Source organism: Lactuca saligna, chromosome 2 (genome assembly GCF_052625555.1).
Source record: "Lactuca saligna cultivar CGN05327 chromosome 2, ASM5262555v1, whole genome shotgun sequence".
Classification (NCBI taxonomy): domain Eukaryota; kingdom Viridiplantae; phylum Streptophyta; class Magnoliopsida; order Asterales; family Asteraceae; genus Lactuca; species Lactuca saligna.
In genome coordinates, this window is record NC_136418.1 from 63,389,006 (window position 1) to 63,399,192 (window position 10,187).

The 10,187-nt window shown below is 37.4% G+C and overlaps 1 pseudogene across 1 annotated transcript; it reads right to left on the reverse strand.

Annotated features, from left to right (window-relative positions):
* Positions 1 to 7,903: 7,903 nt before the first annotated feature.
* Positions 7,904 to 9,949, reverse strand: LOC145031039 (uncharacterized; annotated as a pseudogene). The gene is made up of 4 exons (XR_013676835.1): positions 9,680 to 9,949; positions 9,372 to 9,526; positions 8,611 to 8,715; positions 7,904 to 8,533 (listed from the first exon to the last, which is right to left on the reverse strand). The product of XR_013676835.1 is annotated as an uncharacterized LOC145031039 (transcript).
* Positions 9,950 to 10,187: the final 238 nt, after the last annotated feature.

Genomic DNA, 10,187 nt, shown 5'->3' on the forward strand with positions numbered 1-10,187 from the left:
CAGAAGGAACCGATGATTTTGTGGTGTATTGCGATGCTTCGAATCAAGGCCTCGGCTGTGTGCTCATGCAAAGGGGAAAAGTCATCGCTTATGCATCAAGGCAACTGAAGACACATGAAGTTAATTATACAACCCACGACCTTGAACTGGGAGCGGTGGTGTTCGCCCTGAAGATCTGGAGGCACTACCTCTACGGCACCAAGTGCACCATCTTCACTGATCACAAAAGTCTTCAGCACATTCTCAATCAGAAAGAACTTAACATGCGCCAAAGAAGATGGGTGGAATTACTGAATGACTACGAATGTGAAATTCGCTACCACCCAGGCAAGGCCAATGTAGTAGCCGATGCCCAATTAGAAGCCTTGAAACCAGAAAACGTGGCAAGCGAAGCACTAAGGGGGATGGACAAGAACTTGGAAGTCAAAGAGGATGGAACTCGTTATCTCATGAATCGAATCTGGACACCGAAATTCGGTGGGTACCGAGACGTTGTAATGAACGAGGCCCACAAGACTCGATACTCCATTCACCCTGGGTCAGATAAGATGTATCTAGACCTCAAAAGGTTATACTGGTGGCCAAACATGAAGGCTGAAATTGCTACTTATGTGAGCAAGTGCCTCACTTGCGCCAAGGTCAAGGTGGAATATCAGAAGCCATCAGGACTACTTCAACAACCGGATATACCCGAGTGGAAGTGGGAGCGAATAACCATGGACTTCATAACCAAACTGCCTAAGACGTCAGGTGGAATGGATACCATATGGGTGGTTGTGGACAGATTGACCAAGTCCGCGCACTTTCTGCCAATAAAGGAAACAGACAAGATGGAGAAGTTAACCAGGACGTACATTAAAGAGATCGTGCGACTACATGGTGTACCAACATCCATTATCTCTGATCGAGATAGTAGATTCACCTCGCGATTCTGGCAGTCCCTACAGAAGTCTCTGGGAACTAGGCTTGACATGAGTACGACCTACCATCCACAAACTGACGGACAAAGCGAGAGAACCATCCAGACATTGGAAGACATGCTGAGAGCCTGTGTGATAGATTTTGGTAAGGCATGGGATACCCATCTGCCGCTTATCGAATTCTCTTATAATAACAGCTATCACACTAGCATTGGAGTCGCTCCATTTGAAGCTCTCTATGGTCGCAAGTGTAGATCACCACTGTGTTAGGCTGAAGTTGGAGATACTCAGTTGGCCAGAGGGCAAGTCCCTGATAACACCCTTACTGGGCCTGAAATCATAAGGGAAACCACAGAAAAGATCATTCAAATTCGGGAAAAACTAAAAGCGTCTCGTGATCGACAAAAGAGTTACGCGGATAAGCGACGCAAACCTTTAGAATTCCAGGTCGGAGACCGGGTACTAATAAAAGTTTCCCCCTGGAAGGGGATGATACGTTTCGGTAAACGAGGGAAACTAAACCCAAGGTACATCGGTCCGTTCGAAATCCTTGCTAGGATTGGTCCTGTGGCGTACAAACTCCGACTACCACAAGAACTTAGTAATGTACACCCTACCTTCCACGTATCCAACTTAAAGAAGTGTCTGTCTGACGAGACACTCGTAATACCACTCGAAGAAATTGAAGTTAATGAAAATCTCCACTTTGTGGAGGAACCCGTCGAGATCATGGATCGAGAGATCAAGAGAACAAAACAAAGTCGCATTCCCATAGTGAAGGTTCGTTGGAACGCGAAACGAGGGCCTGAGTTTACCTGGGAACGTGAAGATCAAATGAAGCAAAAGTATCCATATCTTTTCCCAAACCCATGAAGTCCCAGCCGAATTTAAATTTCGGGACGAAATTCCCTCTAACGGGGGGATGATGTGACAATCGTCAATCTTGAGTCAAGTCAAGTCATCAAGTCAAGCCGGTCAACTCAATTAAACCTTGTGTATTAGGGTTTGTGTTATGATCATACTGTATAACTTGCTATATTAATAGGAAAACATCACTTGAGAAAAGTCTTGTGTTAAAAATTTCCTAAGCCCTAGTGCTAATCAATGAACTAAACTGATAAAAACCATGTTGCATACTCATTGGGAGTGTGTGGGATCCTTAATCATGACTTAACGAGGCTCAAGAAACCTGCATTGCGGAGCCAAACACTCACAAATGCCACACTTGAAACCTCTCTCAAATAAGTCTCTGTATGAGAAATTTCTCCAAGAATGTCAAATCTCTCCCAAATCTCTCCAAGTATGTGAAACCTCTCTCAAATATCTCTCTGTATGAGAAATCTCTCCAAGAATGTCAAATCTCTCCCAAATCTCTCCAAGTATGTGAAACCTCTCTCAAATATCTCTTTGTATGAGAAATCTCTCCAAGAATGTCAAATCTCTCCCAAATCTCTCCAAGTATGAGAAATCTCTCCCAAATCTCCCTCAAATAGTTCCCGTAACTTTTTAGAATCATTCGGGTCATTCCGGACCTTAACCGGGTCAAAAACGGCTTAAAACGGGGCGAAAACGAGAAAAATAGGCTTTAGGAACCGAAACCGGAATGAGAGGCCTCTTAGGACTAGAACCGAGCCTCTGGTGGCTGAGGCATGCGAGACCGAGCCTCGGTCTCTGCCTCTCTCGGTCTCTCTTCTGGTCGCTCGGTCTCTGCCTTCTCACGCTCTGCCTCTCTCGGTCTCTGCTGGTCGCTCGGTCTCTGCCTCTCTCGGTCTCTGCTGGTCGCTCGGCCTCTGCCTCTCTCGGTCTCTGCCTCGCTCGGTCTCTGCTCCGCCTCTCTGTCTCTTCCCTCCTCTCGGTCTCTGCTCCTTCTCTCCTCTCTGTCTCTTCGCGCCCCTCTATTCTCTCTTCTCCCCTCTCGGTTCCTTCCCTCTCTCTTCTCCCCTCTCGGTTTTTACCCTCCCTCCTCTCGGTTTCAACATCAGAAGGCCGAACCTCGGCCAGATTTCGGAAATTTGTCACTTTTAGCTCATTTTTGATATTTTTAACATTTTGAGCCCGTTTTTCGTGATTTTAAAGCGGAATTTTCTCCAGAAATTATATTTTAACATAATAAACTCTAAATATTCATAATTTAAACATATTTTTATGAAAATCATTATCTAAATAATAAAGATCTAATGGGGGATTTATTTAAGGTGGAGTGTTGACTTTGCCTTAACTTATGACACAAGCAACCACCCCATACCCACTCTATGACCAGTCATACCTCCCCACCTTACCTATGTCACTTCAATGTCCCTTACACTCAAATTACACTCACTCCCACGTTTTTTTTTGAGCTGGAACAAACACCCACTCTCCTCATTTTCTCTCATTGCTCTCATTCCACTAAGTAACAAGCACCACTTTTCTCTCAAACTCTTTCTACACAAATTTCGAGATTCAAGGCTGATTTCAAGTGTTCTTCCACTCTTAGTAAGTAAAAATTCATCCTCCCTATTATTATTTCACTTCATTCTACTCAAATCTTTGATTGCTTACACAAACTCCATAACTATAATGTTAGATTCTCGAAAATCTTCAAGGCATCTCCAAGTGTTCTTGAATTAAACACTTCAATTCTTCAATAATCATCTACTGAAATCACTTAAGGTGAGTTCATACCTCTACATTTTCATGTTTTCCCAAGTTTTCAGGGGGAGAATACAAGTTAAAACACCAAGAACATAACTAAATTTTTCTAACAGCCTTCATCAGAAAAGTTCAACTCCATTCACGGACTGTTTTGGGCATCTTAAACACTTTTGTTTTCAAAACTGTACAAGGTGCAAATATTTCAAGTTTTTAGCTTTAAAATGACTACTTGCACATCTCCATACGATTTTTCTACAATTTATGGTGATTTTTACAAAACTGTCTATCATTCCAAACAACAATCCGGACCAGTCTGTGATTATGGACTTTTTCACCCAAGTTGGAGGTCATTAAAAATCGTGATAAAAATTATGAGTAAACTAGACACATTTTGTGAACTATCAGAATTTACGGATCTAGTTTTCGACTTTGTATGATTTTTCTATGATTTTTCCAAAACAGGGCAGAATGACTAAAGTTAGCCAACAGCATGTATATATCATAACACTTTGTATTATGTTGAGCAAAGTGTATAATCATAAGTTCTAATATTTGAATGTGTTTCCTTATTAGTTTATCATTATGAACTGAAACTAAGTCATTCATATTAAATATTATTCATTCATTTTAGAACACGTATATTTAACTATAAAGAGTATAGTTTGATAAATTCACAACACTAATACATTTCCATAAAAGAATTCATACATATTACATACATCTTAGATAAACTATAATATGTATAGTTTATGATACATCACTCAACACACTCGAACAAAAAGGGTACATTCATACAAGAAAGATTTATATTCACACACATTTCACGTAAACTTGTTAACCTATGTTGTGAGACTCTCTCTCTCCCCATACGTCCGAGTGCGGGATATAATTCCTGGTAGTTATAATCAGAATCTCCTTGAGGGAGAACGTGATACTTGTATATAGATCTATATTGGGTTTGACACCCCACACCTTGCTGCTAGCTACAGTGGGACCTGCAGGTCTACGGGTGACAAATGTCATTTCATTTTCGCGACGCCTGAGAAACGTTGTGGCAGGTTCACATAGTCACAGTATGATTATAGCGACTCACCTAGGGAGATAACAATTCATAAAGTTTACGGGATTTCATAAAACCGAAGTAGGTTTTAGGTTGATTAAAAATTTACTTTCCATATCATTTTAAACTCACGACATTTCTACTAAGTAATGATGATTTCTTATACATTTTGGTCTTTGGTTATAAGGCTACATTTTACGGATTTCAAGGAAAATATCGGATTTTTCTGAAACAAACGCGACATTTATATGTGAAAGACTTCTACTAAGTTTATTAATAAAAGCTTATGAACTCACCAACCTTTGTGTTGACACTTTTCAAACAACTTGTATTCTCAGGAAAACACTAAACAGGTAATCAGGTGCTTTTGAGGATGGGACGTTAAGGCGTCAAACTTTTCATATTTTGTCAACATATTGTAATTGATTTTGAACCATGTAATTCATACAAGTGATGTAACTTTTTCAATTATATATATGTTGGTTGTGTTTGCTTAAATTACTATTGAAATTGTGGTTATGATACTATACATGAAGTCCTCCACCCCCGGACGTTTCCGCCATCCTTGGTTTGGGGGTGTGACAGTTTCTTTATGTGTTAGCATGTTATAGGATTGTATGTGTTTAGCGGGCGGGGCCTAAGAGAGACATATTTGTATACCGAGCGGGGCTCGATGCCAAGCGGGGCCCGATGCCGGAGTATTAAATTAATGGTTTGACAATTATGGTTTTAGTATTAAATTAAAAAGAAATTTTTTGGTCATGATTTTTGGGATGTTACACAGTTAAAACAAGTTAATTGCTTTCTTATGTACAAAAAATAAGAAATTGCCAATATGTGAATACACGAATAAGAGGTAGTTACCCTCCTAAGTCATTTTACCTTTGAGTTACCGGTTAAAACAGATATTAGCCGGTAATATTGGTGTAATTTAAACAGTTAAAACAAGTTAGTTGCTTTGTTATGTACCAAAAATAAATAAATAAATAAATAAAATAAAATAAAATAAAAAAAATTGCTAATATGTGAACACGGATAAGAGGTAGTTACCCTCTTAAATCATTTTCCTTATTACATACTATTGAACAAAGGTAAAAATATAATTTAGTTTTACCTTAATAAAGAGTTTCTATAAGACAAAACCACTTATCAAAATTTACTGCTTGTACAATACCGGAGTATACATTTTTGTATCTAAACATTTGGAAACGTTGATTATTGGTGTCACGGAATACAATAACAAACACATTAAATAATCAATCTCAAGCACCCTCTATCCTATCCAGTGTTTTGGCTTTTTGCTAACAGTTACTAAAAGTTTTAAAAACAATATTTAGTGATGATTAAATTTTGGAAGAGCTCAGATACGTGTTGATGCTCCTACCAATCTAGTGTCATGGTTTTTATCTAAAATTTTATTATTTGGTTATGATATAAACATTAATATACGTCTGCAATTTTTATACTTATTTAGCCACTTCAATTGGTTTTCTTAAATGCTAGAACTTTATCAATAAGCCATTTTACCACAATCACCTATTTGTGATGATTGGGTTATTTTTCTATGATCAAAAGTAATCACAGTGAACATGTTTTGTTTAAGTTATTAATTTTACTGCACATGGTGCAAGTTACTTGTTTGGGGGTTTTTTATGAAAGAAACTTGTTATGGCGTTTATCCTATAAACTTAGAAAGTTTTTAGTTGGTAATAAATTTTGTATGAATAAATAATCGTGGGTGATTTTGAAACTTCACTTGGTCGAATTGAATGCGTGAGAGGCATCATGGAACAGTTTAGGCCAAGTATTGTAGCATTCGAGTATACTGCCTTAGATCACTAGTTCGGGACGTGTAGAAGTTTGGGTTAGCAAATCTAGCAAGTTTTAAGTGTCTAGATCCATGGTGAGTTTCATATAAATTTTAGAGTAAATTACTAAGATCGTCCCTATGGTTTGGTCAAAATTATACATTTGGTCCCTATTTTTATTTATTATTTTTTTTATGCATTCGGATCGTCTTTATGGTTTGATTTTGTTGTGTTTTTCGTCCATATGGTTTGGTCAAAATTGCACGTTTGGTCCCTAACTTTATGTATGTAAGGGACGAAAAACACAACAAAAAATCAAATCACAGAGACGATCCGAATGCAAAAAAATAAAAAATAAATAAATAAATAAATAAAATAAAAAATTAAGGACCAAACATGCAGTTTTGACCAAACCATAAGGACGATTTCAGTAATTTACTCTAAATCTTATAGTTTACATGAAAATATTTGGACTTATGTCATACGTTGTACATGTTTAGTTTTAAGGCATGAACTTCTAATATCTTGTCAGACATGGATGTTTTAGTCGTTATACAAGTTAGTACATGGTGAAGAATCTTGGGCAATGACATATGCTCTTATTCATTATTTAGTAAGCATGATGATTTTGTACCATAATAATCGTGGTTATGCCAAAAGAAAGATTTAAAAAAATAAGCATAAATAAATTGTTGGATATATCGTTACATTGTTTCAACTATTGACGTCAACGTTCATGCAAATTTATAGATTGACCCAACTTGTCTAAAAAATATATGCAACCCAAGAAACAATATTGCTAGTTGTAGCAGCAAAAGAAAGAAGATAACTGAGCTTTAAAATATTGGAATCATTGAAGAAACGCAACACAGAACTTACGTTTAGTTGCTGGATTTCCTATACAGGGCTCAACTTTTTTTATTATTTATTTTTATTTAAAAATAAAAACTTATAATAAAGCCTTTTTTTTTCTTGCTTGTTCTTGAGGATATGTAATTTCTTATGACCCTGATGAATACATTGCCACTTCTAATTATGTTAGCTTATGATTTATACTGCAAGATCTTGTATTGTAAACTATGCTACAGAAATTTTAGGACTCAAAAGCGTTAGAAGTTCGAACCAAATGTAGGCCACATTTGGTTCAACCTTTTTTTATTATAAGAAAATACACTCAAGCCTAAAACATGATATGGCCACTATCTACGATCTACAAAAGGTAGTGATCTATTAACAAATAAATGCTCTTTACACAAATCAGACATTTTATTCAACATTACACATGTGATCGAACATTTGGTGTGCATAAACAAGCAACACAAATTTGATGAGAATATAAGCATGTTCAAATTTCATGACCCTTTTAATTGTATATATAATGAACAAAGAATGACCATTTTACCTTTCATGGGACAATCACATGAAGTAACATGTATATCAGCATGAACTAAAACTTTCACCAGATAAATAATTAAAACATCTTAATCATAATAAACTAGTAGATTACGGGGTACTGCACAGTATTAAAACCCCTTATATCATATCTAAAATCTAAAATCCATTATTTCACAATCATTCAACAACACTGTACAGAGAAACAATAAAACCCAACCAGGGCAAGTCAGTGAGTCGACTCAGTCAGTTACGCCCGAGCCTAACCAAATGCTGCTGATGTTTCGCAGCAGCCGCCTTATCCGCCGCCTCACGTTTCATCGTCCTCTTCGCCCGCCGCCACATCCCTCGCACCACCACCACCACCACCGGTTTCCTTCTTCTTGGGTTCACGCGATGAAGGGCCAGCGCCACCGGAATCTTGAAAATTAGACGGTGGTTGTTGGTGGACGGGCCGGGCTTCTTGTTTCCCCGCCCGGACAAACCCGTTGTGGCCCCACCTCCGGTTACCAATACGGATGTTGATGTTTGATGCGCGTCCGAGGTAGACTTCATCTAAATCTTCATCTTCTTCTTCTTCATAGTCGTATGAATAGAAAAAGTCTTGTGTGATGTGATGATGATCTTCGGGTTCTTCATGGGGTTCGATGTGTAGAGGGTGGAACCATGAGGCTCTTAAGAGGAGGCAAACACTTTCCTCAAACATGTAGTCATGGATGCTGTTCATTTCTTTTTATTACAACATTGAAAAAATTATGTATTTCTTTTATTCTTAATTGGGAAAATATTTCAATACCTGCCATCAAGAGAACGATGGATATTGAGGAACTCGAATGGGTTCTTGCATTGAGGGCAAGTTGGTTCCTTTTTATATGTGGCCCATCGGAGGATGCAAATCACACTATATATAAAAAGATGATTTGGGTTACGAGTTTATTTTATTAGCATTTTATCATGTCACATATTTGTTTGCGTTCTCTTTACAAAATGTAAGATTTCATTTTTTTTCTTTAAATACCTTCGTGTAATAAATCTTGTCCTTATAAGTTATAATCTTGTCACAATTTTATAACTTGTACTTTCATACAAAAAGTAGGATTTAGGTGTTACACTATTGAGATCGTATTACATAACACTGTCTTATCTATTTGAAAAAGAGAATCTAACACATATTTTAATTCCTTATGGTCACACAATTATATACCTTGATAAGCAGCGATTAGATACAATCACTTTAATTATATACAGTAATCCTTATGTTGTAGTGTCTTCTAAAGCATACTATAAACCAAAACATTATCTCAAACAGTACAGATGCGCATAGGATTCAAGAACCCATTAAGGTGATGTAGTAAATTGTTATTCTCTAATAAAAATGGTACAAAAACTGGTTCTTGAACTAGTTAAAAGGTATTATTATTATTATCTCTGAAAAGATTAAACTGCAACCATTTCTTGGTGTTTAATTGATATATTATATGTCAGTGTATGCAAATCGAGAATTAAACCGCTGATATATTATATGAAATGGGCATTTGTGATTGTAGAGAAACAAACCAGTAGGCATGCTCGCAACCTTTTACGAGGGCGGTTTCCTGTAACGCGATCTGATTCAAACAAATTGCACAAACCCCGTGATGATCTTCATCAGATAATAAAGTTTTCGGATGCAGAGTCTCTTCGTTACTAGAAACCACTTCGTTCTTCTCCTCCTGCCCAGGATCACAACCCTAGATCGATTAACTTGAAAACGAAAAACCAAACATCCCAACGAAATCATATTCCCATAAAAAAACAAAACCCTAGAACATACAATTACATTAACAATCAACACCAATCCATATATATCGATAATAGTAGGGTACCTGGTCATTGATCGATAGATCTGGAACGGCGTTGATGAGCTGTTGTTGGCCATCGATCTCAATGACTGCATCCATGGCGATAGAATGTAAAACTGCAAGTAAGAAAAAGTGTTCGATGAAGGGATAGATGAGTAGGTAGAAAAAGGAAGAAGAAATTGATGAGATTCTTCAGGAATTATTCGGATTCCAAAGAGAGGGGAGAAAAAGAGGAGAGAGAGGGCAGCGCCCTGACAAGAGGGTTGAGGATGTGGATATCATAACAAGCGGCGTTTGCCGAGTCTCTCTTTTATATCACAAATCATTTTTATGTTTTTTATTTTTTTGACCGACTCACGTTTTTGGACCGGTTTGGTCTAAACACGGGCCCAAGAAAAGTCGCCAAACCTAACGAAGCCACGGAACACGATACACGAACCGGATAAACATCATTCGTCAACATAAAATGAAAAGTATAATATATTTACATTTGAAAAATACTCCATAAAGCTATTAATTTTGTACCATTTTA